An 18,860-nucleotide genomic window follows, 5' to 3' on the forward strand; every position below is an offset into this window, starting at 1 on the left:
AATAATTATTGTGGGTGATTTTAACATCCATGTTGATGCTAAAAATGACAGCCTCAACATGGCATTTAATCTGTTGTTAGACTCAATTGGTTTCTCTCAAACTGTAAAAGAACCCACCCACCACTTTAATCACACTCTAGATCTTGTTTTAACATATGGCATAGAAACTGAACATTTAACAGTGTTTCCTGAAAACCCTCTCCTGTCTGATCATTTCTTGATAACATTTACATTTACAATAATTGATTACGCAGCAGTGGAGAGTGGACTTTATCAAAGTAGATGTCTTTCTGAAAGCGCTGTAACTAAGTTTAAGAATATAATCCAGCCACTGTTATCATCGTCAATGCCCTGTACCAACACAGAGCAGAGCAGCTATCTGAACGCTACCCCAACAGAGGTCGATTATCTTGTTAATAATTTCACCTCCTCACTACGTACGACTCTGGATACTGTAGCTCCAGTGAAAACTAAGGTCTCTAATCAGAAGTACCTGACCCCGTGGTATAATTCTCAAACACGTACCCTAAAGCAGATGACTCGTAATCTGGAGAGGAAATGGCGTGTCACAAATTTAGAGGATCATCATTTAGCCTGGAGAAATAGTTTGTTGCTTTATAAGAAAGCCCTCCGCAAAGCCAGAACAGCTTACTACTCACTGATTGAAGAAAATAAGAACAACCCCAGGTTTCTCTTCAGCACTGTAGCCAGGCTGACAAAAAGTCAGAGCTCTTTTGAGCTAACCATCCCTTTAACGTTAACTAGTGATGACTTCATGAACTTCTTCACAAATAAAATTTTTATCATTAGAGAAAAAATTACCAATAATCATCCCACAGATGTAATATTATCTAAAGCTACTCTTAGTTCCATTGATGTTAAGTTAGACTCTTTTTCTCCAATCGATCTTTCTGAGTTAACTTCAATAATTACTTCCTCCAAACCATCAACGTGTCTTTTAGACCCCATTCCTACAAAACTGCTCAAAGAAGTCCTGCCATTGATTAATTCTTCGATCTTATATATGATCAACCTATCTCTAATAATCGGCTATGTACCACAGGCCTTCAAGGTGGCTGCAGTTAAACCTTTACTCAAAAAGCCATCTCTAGACCCAGCAGTCTTAGCTAATTATAGGCCAATCTCCAACCTTCCTTTCATATCAAAAATCCTTGAAAGAGTAGTTGTCAAACAGCTAACTGATCATCTGCAGAGGAATGGTTTATTTGAAGAGTTTCAGTCAGGTTTCAGAGTTCATCACAGCACAGAAACAGCTTTAGTGAAGGTTACAAATGATCTTCTTATGGCCTCTGACAGTGGACTCATCTCTGTGCTTGTCCTTCTTGACCTTAGTGCAGCATTCGATACTGTTGACCATAATATCCTATTAGAGCGATTAGAACATGCTGTAGGTATTACAGGTATTGCACTGCAGTGGTTTGTATCATATCTATCTAATAGACTCCAATTTGTGCATGTAAATGGAGAGTCCTCTTCACACACTGAGGTTAATTATGGAGTTCCACAGGGTTCAGTGCTAGGACCAATTCTGTTTACATTATACATGCTTCCCCTAGGCAGCATCATTAGAAGACATAGCATACACTTTCACTGCTATGCAGATGACACCTAGCTCTATCTGTCCATGAAGCCAGATAACACACTCCAATTAGTTAAACTGCAGGAATGTCTTAAAGACATAAAGACTTGGATGGCCACTAACTTTCTGCTTCTTAACTCAGATAAAACTGAGGTCATTGTACTCGGCGCTGAAAAGCTTAGAAATATGGTATCTAACCAGATTCTTACTCTGGATGGCATTACCTTGGCCTCCATTAACACTGTGAGGAACCTTGGAGTCATTTTTGACCAGGATATGTCCTTCAACGCACATATTAAACAAATATGTAAGACTGCGTTCTTCCATTTGCGCAACATCTCTAAAATTAGAAATATCCTGTCTCAGAGTGACGCTGAAAAACTAGTTCATGCATTTATTACTTCCAGGCTGGACTACTGCAATTCATTATTATCAGGATGTCCAAAAAACTCACTGAAAAGCCTTCAGTTAATCCAAAATGCTGCAGCAAGAGTACTGACAGGGACTAGAAAGAGAGAGCATATTTCTCCTGTTTTGGCTTCCCTTCATTGGCTTCCTGTTAAATTCAGAATTGAATTCAAAATCCTGCTCCTCACATACAAGGTCTTAAATAATCAGGCCCCATCTTATCTTAATGACCTTGTAGTACCATATTTCCCTATTAGAGCACTTCGCTCTCGCTCTGCAGGCCTACTTGTTGTTGCTAGAGTATTTAAAAGTAGAATGGGAGGGAGAGCCTTCAGTTTTCAGGCCCCTCTTCTGTGGAACCAGCTTCCAGTTTGGATTCGGGAGACAGACACTATCTCTACTTTTAAGATTAGGCTTAAAACTTTCCTTTTTGCTAAAGCATATAGTTAGGGCTGGACCAGGTGACCCTGAATCCTCCCTTAGTTATGCTGCAATAGATGTAGGCTGCCGGGGGATTCCCATGATGCATTGAGTTTTTCCTTTCCAGTCACCTTTATCACTCACTATGTGTTAATAGACCTCTCTGTATTGAATCATATCTGTTATTAACCTCTGTCTCTCTTCCACAGCATGTCTTTTATCCTGTCTTCCTTCTCTCACCCCAACCGGTCGCAGCAGATGGCCCCGCCCCTCCCTGAGCCTGGTTCTGCTGGAGGTTTCTTCCTGTTAAAAGGAAGTTTTTCCTTCCCACTGTCGCCAAAGTGCTGCTCATAGGGGGTCATATGATTGTTGGGCTTTTCTCTGTATCTATGAAGCGCCTTGAGGCGACATTTGTTGTGATTTGGCGCTATATAAATAAAATTGAATTGAATTGAATTGAATTACATTTACATACTAAGGTAAAACCTTATTACATCAGTAGATGGTGATCCTGCACAGCTGTGGATCCACTGGAAAGCAAACAGCTGCAGGTTCAGGCATTAAAACTCTTTATTGATTAATTAAACTAAATTAATTGTATAATTAATTATAAGTAAATAAATTTATATACAAAACCAAAAACAGTAGGACCTTCCACATGTTAGAGAACAACACTAACCACTATGGACACACAGGAATCTGTGAGAAAAAAACATCAAAGTTATTCATGCTTCTTGCTCATTGTGTCAGATGTTTAGTTACTCCTCGGCCTCCTTTAGCAGTAATGATATCTGTAACAAATGTAGCATATTTGCAGCTCTGGAGGCCAGGATTACTGAACTGGAGACTCGGCTTTGCACCCTGCTCTCACCCTTAGCTAGCCAGGCCCCTGTAGCTGGTGCAGCCGAAGATAGCGTAGGCCCCGCTAGCTGTTCCCCGGCAAACCCCAAGCAGCTGGGGAAAGACGGCTGGGTAACGGTGAGGAGGAAGCGTAGTCCTAAACAGAAGCCCAGGTACACCACCAACCCGTTCATGTGTCTAACCGTTTTTCCCCACTCGGTGACACACCCGCTGGGGGTCAAACTCTGGTAATTGGTGATTCTGTTCTCAGACATGTGAAGCTAGAGACACCGGCAACCATAGTCAGTTGTCTTCCAGGGGCCAGAGCAGGCGACATTGAAGGAAATTTAAAACTGCTGGCTAAGGGTAAACGTAAATTCAATAAAATCATAATTCACGTCGGCAGTAATGACACCCGGTTACGCCAATTGGAGGTCACTATGATTGTTGGGCTTTTCTCTGTATCTATGAAGCGCCTTGAGGAGACTTTTGTTGTGATTTGGCGCTATATAAATAAAATTGAATTGAATTGAATTCATGTTGCTGTGTTTGTATTTAAGGACTGTTGATTAAACGTTATGTGTGTTATAAAAAATTGTTGAATTAATTCTTAAACATATTTTAGTTCTTACTGAGTTTTAGCTGCTTTAGAAAATAAATTCTTATAAGATTTCCACCTTTTAGCTTTCGGATTCTCTCAGCCTTTGACGTAATTATTAAAAATTATTTCAAAGTAACACTGTCAGGTTACAGGTGGTGCCCATGTGTACTGTTGTTTGTAACCTAAGGAGCTTGGAAAGAAAAGCGTCTGGACTTCTTTAAGTTGCTTGAAGACGTTTCATCTCTAACCTGAGAAGCTTCTTCAGTTCTAGGGTCAAATGGTGGGGAGTCCCAGATTTAAACCCAGTGGGAGTTTCCCCCCAAAGAGGGACAAAGGACCCCCTGATGATCCTCTACCTAATCACATGAGCCAAGGTGTGAAACTGGGTGTGGGTCCCAATCAGACAGGGTTTCGGGTGAGTTCATTGTGAAACCTGGCTCCACCTTATCATGTGATTTCCTGAGGTCAGATGGCCCAGGATGTGAGTGGGCGTTAAGGCGTCTGGGAAGGATCTCAAAACTGGATTATAGATGGCAGACAGTTGGTGTCGTAAACCACCGCCTCTGTTCAAAGATGGTCGCTCACAGTGGACATAGATGGCTTCTTTCACTCCTCTTTCAAACCATCTGTCCTCTCTGTCCAAAATGTGAACATTGGCATCCTCGAAAGAGTGACCTTTGACCTTTAGATGCAGATGGACTGCTGAGTCTTGTCCTGTGGAGGTGGCTCTTCTGTGTTGTGCCATGCGCTTGTGAAGTGGCTGTTTGGTCTCTCCAATGTAGAGGTCTGGGCATTCCTCGCTGCACTGTACAGCATCGGTCCCCAACCTTTTTTGCGTCACGGACCGGTTTAATGTCAGACAATATTTTCACGGACCGGCAGGTGTCACGGATAAATACAACAAAATAAAATGATATGACCAAGACAAAAACTGTGGTATTTTGTAAATATAATATTACACGCGAATTCACTGTGTAATTGTGTAACTTTATTAGCAGCATCCTCCTGATAAAGGTATCGCACATAAACAAGTAGTATTGCCTTATTGTCCACATCTGTAGACTCATCAACCTGCAAAGCGTACCATGGTGATGTATTAATTTTCTCCAACAACTCTGTCTCAATGTGCTATTTCATCAATGCGACGAGTAACAGTGCTAGCCGACAGAGGCACCTGTGCTATCCTTTCAGCCGCCACCTCCCCAAAAAGTTCACAGCAAATGTCTTTAGTGGCAGGAAGGATCAATTCTTCACCAATAGTGAATGACTTTTTAGCCTTAGCAATACGGTTAGCCACCAAGTATGATGCTCTCAGTGCACCTGTATTTGTTGTTGTGGAGGCCCTCAGTAATTGCTTCTGTCCCTGTTGTTCCCGCTTTTTTCTTTCAAAATACTCCAAAGGCTTGTTTTTTTAATGTTGGGTGCTTGGTCTCCAAGTGACGAAGCAGTTTTGAAGGCTTCATTGCCTTATTGGAGAGCCTGTCGCCGCATATTATGCAGAGCGGGCTTGGTGTGTGGGAATCACCTGTCGCGATAAATCCATATTTCAAGTAGGTATTTTAGTATTGTCTGTTAAATGCAGCTTTCTTTTTCTTAGTGGTTGTCACACACTCTTCTTCTGTCTTCTCACTGGGCCTTTTTCCCTTTGCAAAGAAACCCTCCAAAGACATCTGTTTTTTACTCATTTTGCTAGCTTGTAGGTTTAATATTAGCTACTAATGTATCTTGACATGCATCAAGAGTCAGTCATAGACGGACGTAAATGAGAGAATTCAGTCTTTTTCAAAATAAAACACTGTTCAGAGTCAGATAATAAATAAAATGAAATTAATGTAAGTTATTTATTTTTTCTGTGCGGTATGAGCCTCAACTCTCGCGGCCCGGTACCGGTCCGGGGCCCGGGGACCGCTGCTGTACAGCATACACCACGTTGTTAAGTTTGTGTTTAGGAGTTTTGTCTTTGGGATGAACAGTTTCTGTCTGAGTGTGTTGCTGGGTACACTGGTATATCATGTTTGGAGAAGACGCTCCTAAGTTTTTCTGATAAACCTTGTTTCTGCCTTGTTGCCGAACTATTACCACCTTACTACCGGGCTGCATTTCCATATTATTACCTGCAGTTTTTGGGCCCTTATTATACAATTACATAAATCTCAGTGTTATATTACTCAACTATAACTATGTTTGCTACCATGATTTTTTTTTTATATAGTTGTGAGTGGTAATAACATATAAATTGAAGAACACAGAGTGAGATGCACATTTTGTAGTCCATCTTCTGTCACTGTACACTCTTAGAATGGATTCGTTAAAATTGACACATCATGAGTTAAATTTTAACACATGTGCTGCATCAGATTAGGGACAACACATGATGTGTCAGTTTTAACACAATTAATGTGTCTGCTCCTTTAACACATTTTCTGTGTTAAAAAAAATGTAAACACAAGGATGTGTTATTTTGACACAAAGATGTGTTAAAATGTGTACATTTCAATTTTTTTTAAAAAAAAGGAGAAAAAAGATGGGTATATATTATACATTTATTGAATTCCATTTTTTATCTGGCATATTATAAATCATTACAAACTAAATGAACAACAGCTGTCAGAATCTTTTCAAATAAAATGTTTTAAATTCAATTTTAGCCAAAGCTATATCACAATTTTTACTTGACAAAATCAAACAAAATTCATATCTGACTAGCTTTCTATCTTTCTAGATCATTAAAATGTCAAAAAAATGAAAAAAGGGCAATCATTCATATATATATATATATATATATTCATATATGAATATATATATATATATATATATATATATATATTCATATATGAATATATATATATATATGAATATATATATATTCATATATATTCATATATATATGAATATATGAATATATATATTCATATATATATTCATATATATATATATATATATATTCATATATATATATATATATTCATATATATATATATATATATATATATACATACATATATATATATATATATATACATACATATATATATATATATATATATATATATATATATATATATGAATATATATATATATATATATATATATATATATGAATATATATATATATATATATATATATATATATGAATATATATATATATATATATATGAATATATATATATATATATATATGAATATATATATATATATATATATATATATATATTCATATATATATATATATTCATATATATATATATATATATATATATATATATATACATATATACATATATATATATATACACATATATATATATATATATATATATATATATATATATATATATACACATATATATATATATATATATATATATATACATATATATATATATATATATATATATATATATATATATATATATATATATATATACATATATACATATATACATATATACATATATATATATATATATATACATATATACATATATACATATATATATATATATATATATATATATATATATACATATATATATATATACATATATATATATATATATATATATATGAATATATATATATATATATATATATATATATATATATATATATAAAATATGATTTGAGCTTCGGAATGACACTGGCTTCCCATTTTTGCAAAAATAGGTCCACCTTTCCTCCTGTAAGATTGCCAAACTCCAAGTCCAGCTTATGGAAAGAAAAAAGGTGTTTACGTTTAAAATGAAGCATTAAACAGATTAAATCAAAAGTACATTCTGTCCATTTGGTAGCTGTATGGCTAAAATCAAACTTTACAGTATCACATTTCTGTTACCCATTCCACATCAAGCTTACCTACACAGTGAAACATAACAATTTACTTGGAGTGGTATTTGAATACAAGACCATTATTCCTTAATTTTAGCTATGATTTGGTCCCATCAGACCCTGAGAAAAAATTAGGACTTTTTAGCTGATGTTCAACTTTCTAGCAGACAATTTCTTATTTTGTCTGTCTGCGGTTTGTCCTGTAGAGCTTTTTTGCTGAAAATTGTGCTGCTGAAAGCAGAGTTTCATACAGATTTAGGTGATATTTTGTAGGGTTTTCACTTCCACGAGCAGCACTTTCTGCATTGTCATTTGATGTCCCTACTATTAGATAGTCATTTGGTGGTACGACTAAGATTTTGGACCATGTGAAAAGTGATGCTCATTGTAATCAGTGCCCAGTGAGTAATGATCAAACTCTGAAGTTATAAAACTTTCAAAATATTCACTAGGAGCTCATAAACATACCTCCAAATGTATCGACTCCTGTTACATACTTTGTATGCAAAACACAACTGAGTGGAGAAGGAGTACATAAACCATTACCAGGAAACCAAGCAACTTACCAGACTTGGCATGTCCAACAACCGTGGGTACTCTCCGAATATTCCAGGCTCTGAGACTGGTGTATGTTTCCTCCATGCCTGACATGATAATTGGAAGGTTCTCAGCTGAGGGCCGCAATAACTTGGGTGACCCACTCATCTGTGCTGCTGGTATTCCCATCCTCTCGCCTGAGCTTCTTGTCTTCACCACAGTCATCTGTTACTTTTCGCTTCTTATAACGTCTCTGCCCCTGGTCGAGATTCCGTCTAAGGTTGCGCAGTTTAGTCTCTAAGAATCCACAATGAGAGACTGGATCATAATAATGCTCCTGAGGAAGAAAGGACAGAGGTATATGGGTAACAGCTGAGCAATTTTAACTGAGAAAAAAAGCTCTAATAAATAATTAGGTAAAGGTTAAACGATACACAGTAAGTGGGAACAAGTGCAGTTTACAGTATGTAGTGGAATTTACATTATTAAAATGCTAAATTTACTTACAAATCCTTCCCCCTCTCCTGCCACTCAGGGATGGAAAAGTGGTGATGATGCTTTTTGCTACAGTTAGCTTCTCTGCACTAAGAGGGTAACTGGAAAACAAAGGTAAACTTTTTTACTTCTGTATTTACTTCAGCATTTTTAAAGGAAAACATTCATTACAAAATTTTAACAAAGTACAGTAAAGTGCTATACTTACTAACCACACCTCTCCACCAAATCCCCAATGTAAGTCTTCACAAGGAGCTTCCTCGATGGCACCAACAGGTTTCATACTCCTTATGAATCTGTGGGGCTTTTCTGAGTGACTTCAGGGGTTGACTTTGTTCTTCTGTGGTAATGGTAGACTGTGTAAAGGCAACACCAGACACTTTACCTCTCTGCAATAATCTTCAAAGTTATGACAGCAAATTTCCACAGAGCATAGAAGCACGAGTTTACTCAAAAAGCTGCAGCAGAATTACCTTAATTACCGTGATTATAACGCAATGACTAAAAGAAATTCTGAATAATAAATAAATTGATTTTATCTTCTAGTTGCTACTTGGTGAATAAATCTGATCCTGACTAATAGTTAATAACTGTTAAAACACATTTCATGACTTAGGAAACTGGAGAAATGCAAAGTGTACCTGACTTTGTCTAATCTCCCCAAGAGAGGTTTCCATCGGTGGCCCTCCGGCTGACAGGACGATATGGAATCTATCAAAGTCCTTAACGTCTACCTCACTGTCAACATCAATATATTCCATGAAATCAGTGTTATACTTTAGCAACCTATCAAGCACACAGCCCATGTGCTGAGCTTGGCTTTGACCTATGATGTCTGTGGCACTGCTGACAATAAGAATTTTTTTTTTTACAAATTTCTTTCTCATCTATAAAAGTGGTTACAAGGACTTTGACAGATTCTAAGTTGTCATATGTGTGCTGAAAAAATGAAACACATGACTAAATAAGTAAGATAGTTTGCATGGTCAAGTTGCTGTTGTTTGTTTTTTTATTAACACTGACTATTACTTCCTCAGAAGTTCTGCATAAAAAAGAAACTATATCAGAGCATGTTTCCAGCAATAAGCCTTAAAAAAGAATGTGCACATACTTTAGTTAATCATACTACTTTAGTTAATCATACTAAATGCAAAAACTGCTTTAACTGCTTGAAAAAATAATTATCTCTGTCAATATGAGGTATATTTCATGTTAAAGTTACTCAGTCTTTATTCCTATTCTGTGCTAGTAAACGAATGGTCGCGGTGATAACTACATTTGCTCTATTCAGAGCTAACGACAATATTGTCATTTTACACAACACTGCTGGCGTTGCTCATAGACAACATAATGTCTGTCGGAGCCGCTAGCCAACTACCACACTGGTTCTAAGAGCAATTTCTGAATACTCTAATACATAAATAAAGTAAATAGATAAATACATGAATAAAGTAATACATAAAAATACTACCAAAACACATTAACTCTAATGAAGTATGGCACGAAAGCCAAGAACTAATAATAAAATTAAGAGTAGGATATGTTAGCAAGACTGTTACATTAAGGTTAGCTAGGTATAGTTAAGCAGTAATTAACTTAAACTCAAAACTCCTACATAACTCCTATATTTTATATAAATTCACATTCTTCCAGAAACCCGGCATATTTTCAGTACATTAAGATAAACTGGTAAATGATACTTACTGTAAGGTCTGACAACATACTAGGCGACGTAACGTCCATCTTTGCCTCCTTTGTCTCAGTGGCGCGAAAGATAGCGCCCCCTTCCCGCCGCTGGTATGTCATGTTGCTGGGCAGATTTTGTTTCAATTTTCAGCATGTGTATTCTTACTCATTTAATTTCCTACTTTTGCTTCAATTGTATTCACATGTTACGGTCAAAATTAAGCCTGTTCTTTGTGGATACTTATGCTTATAGTATAGCCATGGCCATTAATTGGTATGCCACACATATTGAGAAATAAAAAATTAATCCTCTTTCAGAATTTTAGTACACCATACACAACTTGGTCCACATTACATTATAAAATGTTTTATTTGTTGAAAGTAATGAGGAAAGGATTATGGAAAACAAACAATAACTAAACATTTTATTTATTCAGTTAATATAGTTATAATACATTGTTAATCTACAATTTATTTCACTAAACACAGGGCTAGCATCAAATTACTGAGCTGCTAATTTTAGGTCCTGTTGTAAGATTCTGAAAATAACACACAAAATGTGTTAAACTGTGCAACACATCAAGTGTGTTAAGCGTTTTACACATTTTTTCAATGTTTACACATTTTCTTACACATGTTATGTTAAAATTCACACAAAATGTGTTAATAGTGTAACAACACATTTTTTGTGTCATTTTTTAACACATCGTTTCTAAGAGTGTAGTTTCTTCTTGTTTTTAAGTCCTTAAAAATCCTCCTTAATACCTTTCCTTGACCTTGCAATGTTTCCCACTGTGATGAAGAAAAAATGTTAAGGAGAAGGAGGTAAGAGGTCATTTTTGGACTATTCAAAGCGCGCTCTGACCACTCAGCTATCGTCTTTCCTGAGGAAATCTGACTGTTGGACCACACCCTGTAACCTTCTCTCTCTCTCCTCCCCAGTAGGTGGGAGTTTGTTTGTTTTGGTTTCTTTTTGCTTTTTGTTTTCCACAGACTATCATCGACACTCACACATTAGTGACACAGTCATCCCACATTTGGGATTAAATAGACTGTCTGTCTTCATTCAGGGAGGGAAAGTGTTTCCCTCCCTGAATGAAGACAGACAGTCTGTCTGACTGAAATGCCTCTTTAACTGATCAACCTGGATCATTTAGCATTCATTATGATGACACACAGTGTACTCACAGCAGAGGTCGTCGATCCTCTGAAGTTGTTCTGTCGTCTGCCTCTTGGTCTCTGAGAGGAAACAACTCCAACCCCAAACGGTCTGATATCTGCGGCTTTAAACTCTGCTGCCCCCTTGTGGCACCAACACACTGCAGCTGCTGCTACTGATCATGACAGACAACATTCAAGTAATATTAACAAGCACATTAATTAAACATTACTGAACAGATTGGTGCACAAAGAGAAAAAAAAACATATTGAAATTCAACTTTCATCTTCAGGAAATGTTTTTTTAACACTCACAGTTTCACATCTATAAATCTGACCATAAATCTGTCAGAGGATGTCAGATAAGACCGTAGACCTGAAGAAGCCAGGAACGTTCTTCTAGACATCAGCAGGAACCTCGGTGAGAAGGTGACAACTGTTGTGTGTGTTGTGTGATTCTTTAGAAATGGAAGAAATATCAAACGACCATCAGTCGCTCTCGGTCTGGAGCTCCATGCTTGCCTCATGGGATGATGGTGATCATCAGAAACGTGGTTGTGATGGACAAACCCATGGCCACACTCTGAAGTCGTTGCCAAACAAAATGTGGTGGCCAGGGTTTGAAAGCATTAAATGCAACAGGGATAATTGGACTGCACCACCACTTTCTGCTGAAGGGGGGAATGTGTGTTTTCTTTAATGTAAAAACAAAGTAGTTGCCCTTAATTAAATATTTGAGTTTAGGGTTTAATGTTTTTGATTTTCTTCTTTGGTGTTTAGTTTATTATCAAACCAGACTGTACTGCATTGTTTTTTGTTTACAGTTGTGTTTTGTTTAGTTACCCCTCATGTGTCATAGTGGTCTGATCAGCCATTAGATAAATCCTTGTGTGTCATTTCATGTTTAGGTCAGTTATGTTTGTTTGGGCAGTCAGTTGGTTTGTTAAGTTGCGGTTTTACATGAGTTGAGTTTTGTTTCTTTTACCTATTTTATGAGCTCAACATTTATTACTTTTGTAAATATAATTTTTGGTTTAACCCTCTCAGGCTCAAATTAAGATTTTGTTGCTAATGCACAAAAGAATACCTGCAGTGGTACTTCTGAGTAAAAAAACCTCATAAAATATGTATGTGGGGTAATCAGGTTTTTAGTTTTTACTTGTTGCAAATCTGCAACGCCTGCCTTGAGAGGGTTAAATGGCAACCCTATTTTTCAAATAATTTCTGTGACTCCTCCTGTTTTCAACTCGGTCCACCACACAAGTCCAAGCCAGCTAAGATCAGCAAGAACCCTGTTATCATGGTTCCGAAAAGGTAGATACTCCTCCTGTCCTAAATCGACCGTCCCGCCAGGCACATGACCCTCCAGTTCCTCCACCTGTCCATCATGTATGTGGCAGGGAATGTCCCTCCAGGATAGTCGGGCTCCCCCGACCTCAGGCTTCTCGTTGAGAAGAGGGTGTCAATTGGATTCAGGACCAGTTGATCAAATTCTAATTATCAAAGCTGAAAATTTAAATAGTTAAAAGTTGAAATGTGAATAGTTGGTTTTTGTATTATATTATTTATTTATTACATTTTATGTGGAGTGAATAAATAAAAGTATATTTACGGTGGCCCCTAGAGACAAAGCACGTACAAACTCCAAAACACGTACAAATTCAAAACACGTAAAAAACACAACAGAAGTGCTCCAGGATGCTAGGGGGCAGTGTTGAGCTTTTGTTACCTCGTGGCTACAGAAGGCAGCAAGTACCAACAACCGGATTTGGTGTGTGGTAGTAACAGGTAAATGAACTTTTTTAAAAAATTATTATTATTTGAATATATATGAGTGCTTGTGTATACACAAACAATACACACATGCTTTCAATTGTGTAATTTAAGTGATCTAGGTAGCTGTTTTGGAAGTTCAGTTAACGCTAGAAATGTGTTTTGGAGTTTGTACATGCCACCGCATATATTTATATATAAACATATATAAATAAAACCACTTTTTTTTTACATTAGTAATTCCTTTTGTGCATAATTTTATATTATTGTTAATAATAAATTAATTAAAGAAACAAAACAACCTGAAGAGCCGGTTCGGAGCTGAAAGAGCCGGTTCTCTAAAAAGAGCCGGAAATCCCATCACTAGAATACAGAGCTCAGAACTGCCAGATTCAATGATTCTAATAAAATAATGTGTAATGTAGTAAATGCACAGAGACTAAAGGAGCACAGCTTTACTGGAAACATTCGAGCTGGTTTCAGTTGGCTGAAGTTCTTCATGCTGCCTCACTGTCAGACATTACTGAGGACTCTGCTGGAAGGGAGCGCCCTCTGCTGGGCTGCTGGCCGAACTACAAGCACTGTGTTAAGTTACTGAGTGTAAATTTAAAAACGAGTGGACAGGAAGTAAATGAAAATGAAGCTGTGAATGTGTAAATGACACCTGTGAGTTAGTAAAACTACGTTTGATAGCTGATAAACATTTACTGTGTTTTATGAAGCAACAGAAAAATCCAGAAAAATTACAGGAAAGTAAACAAAAAGTAAAATTACACTTTTTAAATAAAAGCATAAAAATCAACACATTAAAAACTCCATAAACATCAACATCAGGAGTCACTGAGAAAATAAACTTAATATTAGATCAAACGTAAAGAATATAAAGAAGCTGAAAGGAAAAAGTAAAAGGTTGAACATTGTAAAGTCCACTCCAATAATCACACTTCTATGTTAAAGATAAATCAATTTTAAAATGAGATCTTATCAGGAAGCAAACAGTAAATAAGAGTTTTTTTACATGTGTCGTTTGTCTTCATCGACTGAGGTCAAACTGATCTTGATCTTTTCCTCGTTCTTCTTTGTGATCACATGAATGTTCAGTGAAGGAGTTTCTCTCCTTTCTCTATTTTAGCCATGAGCTCTGCTTTTTCCTTCATGGACATCAGAGACTCAACTCGTCTCTTTCAGCCTTCTTTGCCTTCAGATTTCTCTCCTTCAATAAGCACGTCGATGTACTCTGGAGTGGACAGAGGGTTTGTCTTCAGTGATGTCTCTTTGAGTCTGTTCAGACACTTAGAAGATTTCTCCATCAGTTTCATCACTTCAACCTGTAACGTTTCATATTCAGCCTCCAGTTTTTCAGCAATCATCTTCTCCATTCCCAGGTATCGCCTCCTCTCTGCTCCATATATGTTAAGTTTATCACTCGTCTCTTTTATCTCCTCAAGCTTGGCTAACCCAAGTTTCACCTGCTCCTGCAGATTCTCAACTGAAATCTCGAGCTGCTTTCTTTCTCTGAGGACTTCCTTTGTCAGTGTCAAGCTTTTGGTTTCTATTTTATTCAGAGCAGCAAAAAACTTCTTCATACTTTTTGTCCCCATTTTCCAAAACATCTGATCAAAGTCTCCTTCATCATCATCATCACTCATACTGTCTCGTTCGGCTGATCTGTTGTTTGCTAAAAGTGCTGAATTATTGAATTTGAAGTGAGCCGGCGGTCTTTTGTTTTAGGACATGGGACTCCTGCAGCATTGATCGCCTCTAGAACTGGAGGTCTCTCTGTCTCTTTCTATGCCTCTTGTATCTCCAAAGCCTGGAGTGTCAATAATGGTCAGAGAGAACGGGATTTTAAATCCATCCTGGTGGTTGATTTTGTAAACATCATTCTTCATTTATTCATTTATTTCACACATGGTTCAACAGTGTTTTATTTCGCTCCCAGGAGCGCGCGCCCCCGACGGACGTAAACAAACAGAGAGAGAGGGGAGAGGGAGTGAGAACACAACATCACGGGCAGGCCAACTGGTGGGGACCGTCGGACCTTGACAAAATCAAGCTCTTTGACATCAACAAAACTCGCTGTGATTGGACAAAGAGAAATGCTGAGTATGACACTTATACACATAACAAATTGTGATCAGGATAATCTGTAATTGATTGATTATTGATTATAATCTCTGCGCCTCAGTCTGTAGTAACTCTGGTTGGATGTTAGAGGATCAAATGCTTAAAGACAATAATGTGTTTTTCCTGGATTTTAGGTTAAAACTTTCATAAATATTAGAGACTGTTCATTTCTTTATAAGTGAGCAAACGTACAGATTCAGCAGGGAAGAAATAAATTTTTCCTCTATGGTTCATTTTCAGAAGAGTGTCAAATATTATAAAAACAAACTTCAGACAGAGAAAACCTTCGGTGAAGATGAAAGATCTGATTTATAAAATACTTCAGAAAGTGAGTTAATCTGATTTATAAAAGCAGAAACCTTCAACAACCAGTTTGTTCTAAATGAGGCTGTTGCTGTTTTTAGTCACAGAAACAGGACGTCGAGTCAAATTTTATGAAATATTATAAACTGTTTTCATTATGAGGCTGTAATTAAAGCTGTTTAAATGCTGCTTTTATTTTAAGATTCTCACATCCCACCAACAAAGGTTTGTGTTGCTGAGGCAACAGGCAACATCCAAACATTACAACAGTAATGACTCAACACAAACACACACATATATTTATTTATTTATTCATTTGATGTGGTTTTGACATAATGACAAAAGATTCAGAGTAATAAAGCAGAAGTTTATTGTTAGTATATCTGAGCTGTGATGTGTTTATGATCTATTAATCATTCAGGCCGGCTCTGAACCACACAGTCCCATCGTGATGTCGGCTCAGGCCACAAACTGCAGCTTCATCTCAACATTTCATCACTAACTACATTTCTATGACATCACAGCAGGTAAAAAACTGAGCTGAAGGAATCATGCAGGGATCACAGGTCACCCTCTGACCTCCATCTACTTGGACAGACGAGCTGATCTTGTGTGGATGATGAAGTCTGCAGCACAGAGATCAAATTCAACTATTTAAACAACGTTTGATGCTTCTTAAACATTTTGTCATTTGTCACCAGCAGTGGGCAGAGGCTTTGTTGTGTTGATGTTGTCATTAATGTGCAGGTTTCTGTCTCTTTACAGTCCATCCACTCGTTCTGAAGTCCTCCAGGACTCTCTGTGCTTCTTGAACTGATCCTATCCTGACCTGACGGACGAGTTTAGCAGCAGAAGAGTTTAAACATGTCACTTCACTGGTACAGCTTTGTCTCCCAGTAACTCCTGCAGGCTTTGGTAATCTTCTACAGCATCTTACCAGACTGATGTTTTTTCTGAAGACAAAAGTCTCCATAAAATCTGCAGGAGAATTTATCAACATTGGTTTTGTCCCATCCTCCATTTTCATTGAATCCTCAATGACATTTTGGAATTTTCTGGACGATCATCTTAAACTCCTGAATGTCTTCATATGTTTTCTCTTCAGACACCTCACAGTCAAACACACAGAAAGCTCCACACAAGCCTGAGCATCAACAATGTTTTAGTATCAAACTACTTGTTACTCAGTTTAGAGTCTCTGAAAATGAGGGACTGTGTATAGAAATGTCTGTAATTCTTAAACATTTACTTTAATTCACAAACGTGAATTAAAGCTAAAAATATGAACTTGATTCTGATTCTTTTATTTTTATTTATTTAAAATCCACTGTGGTAGTTTACAGAGACAAAACTATAGACCTTGTGTCTTTGTTCAGTAAGTTATGAATCTGACTGTAACGATAACACTGATATTTCTCATACGCTGTGTTCATCTGTCTTCAGACCACACCTATCTGTGCTTCTTCTACCTCTGATGTTGTTCAGTCACATTTAACTTCAAGTTGGTATTAAATGCAGTGAAATCTGTTTTCAAACAGCAGACAGTGTAGAAGCATGCAGGCCTTATCTGATGAGCTGACATGAGACTGAAGCAGATCAGTGATGCTGACTGACTGAGAGGCCTGTTCACCAAAATCATCCTGCAGTTCAACTTTTTATGTTAATGAGAACATTACACTCACAAACTCATGATCATGTGACCATGATCTTAAAGCCAATCCAGCAGGTTTGAGTAATTATTAATGAATCAGAGCTCAAATTATATTACTTTAAAAACAAAGCAGGTCACCACAGTGTGCAGCTCCTGACACGACAACAAAGGGATTCATGTCTCTGTTTAATCAAACACAACCTAATGACAGGACTGGCTGATGGAGGATAGAATGTATTTGTACCATTTGGGGTTACAGGGCTCCTAAATGTAATTAAAAGTGATTTGATTATTATTTATTAAACATCTACAGCTGAGGAGTTTTTAAAAGCACACAAGCAAAATTCACTGAAACCCTGAAACAGCTGTTATAATCTGTTTCCATCCTGGTCATCAGAGTTCACATTAGAAGCTACAATAAAGGCGTGTTTGGGTCTCTTAGCTTGAAGAAGAAGAAGAAGCTGGAGCACACTGTTAGACAGCAAACAGCAGGTATAAAGCTAAATGATGTTGCCCTCCTGTGTAGAGGGAGGGCGACCCTGAAGGCAGGAAGGATTCGGGGTGACAGCTCACATCCTCTGTGAGTATCAGCTGTTGCCTTCAGGGACGAGCTATTCTTCACCTCGTTGCTGTTAGGTTCAATATTGAGGAGGGGTAGAGGAGGTAATCTACTTCCATAATAACAACACTGGTCCGGCCGGGTGGAGTCAAACGATGATTTTAATGACACGCGTGGGAAGACCGCCCGCTGTACGCAGACAGCAACTGATCTTCGACTTACAGAGCATAAGCAGGTGTTTTATATCTTTGAGGGCTTAAATTTAATGACGCCCCAAAAACGTCACAGACATACAAGTTATACATAGATAAGATTCATAATCACAATGACTCTTAACACAATTAAAGATAACACTGTCCATGACAGATGTTTCCGGTCCGCGGTCTGACTTTCACTTCTCGTCTGGCAAACTGTTCCTCTGTTTGCAGAGACAGCAAGAAACTATTCCTCTTTTACAGAGACAATTTTAGAGTTACAAGCAAACATGATTAACCTCTCACCTATAAATGAGATAAAGTCTACTGTGTGTTTGTCAGCATGAAATGCACTCAGTTTCAACTTGTAACCTTTTCCACCAGACAGAAGGCCAGCACGTACACATTTAAGATTATAACAAGCATTCAAAAGCATTTAAGATTATAGATTCAACTCAACAGTTTAAAGTGGTTATAACTGCAATTGTAATAAAGGCTAATCGGGTACCAATATGTTTAAACATCTGAATACAATATCAGTACTGCAGATTGTATTATTAATGCAATGGTAATGATGATAATTATTAACAATAGCAGTAAAATATATTTCTAATCCCCCACATTGCAGAACAAATAGATTTAAATGTAGATTTTTTAAATTCTATTATGGGATTTGTGT

General features: G+C 37.1%; 1 protein-coding gene and 1 pseudogene across 1 annotated transcript in view; both read right to left on the reverse strand.

The window, feature by feature from the left end:
* The window catches only part of LOC148095494 (uncharacterized), a 40,698-nt gene that overhangs the window by 6,975 nt on the left and 14,863 nt on the right, over window positions 1-18,860 (reverse strand). The gene's annotated exons all lie outside the window — the stretch shown is intronic.
* On the reverse strand, window positions 8,288-10,536 carry LOC148095495 (uncharacterized; annotated as a pseudogene).

Source organism: Neolamprologus brichardi, unplaced genomic scaffold, assembly GCF_056152115.1.
Source record: "Neolamprologus brichardi isolate AB-2024 unplaced genomic scaffold, ASM5615211v1 NODE_ptg000085l+_length_63463_cov_1, whole genome shotgun sequence".
NCBI lineage: Eukaryota > Metazoa > Chordata > Actinopteri > Cichliformes > Cichlidae > Neolamprologus > Neolamprologus brichardi.